Genomic DNA, 211 nt, shown 5'->3' on the forward strand with positions numbered 1-211 from the left:
TTGTTACACACCTAACCAACTGTACGACACACCCATTACAATTATTTTTGTTACACACCTAACCAGCTGTACGACACACACATTACAATTATAGTGGTTACACACCTAACCAGCTGTATGACACACACATTAAAATTATAGTTGTTACACACCTAACAAGCTGTACGATACACCCATTACAATTATAGTTGTTACACACCTAACAAGCTGT

The sequence above is a fragment of the Mizuhopecten yessoensis genome, unplaced genomic scaffold (genome assembly GCF_002113885.1).
Source record: "Mizuhopecten yessoensis strain PY_sf001 unplaced genomic scaffold, ASM211388v2 scaffold4769, whole genome shotgun sequence".
Classification (NCBI taxonomy): domain Eukaryota; kingdom Metazoa; phylum Mollusca; class Bivalvia; order Pectinida; family Pectinidae; genus Mizuhopecten; species Mizuhopecten yessoensis.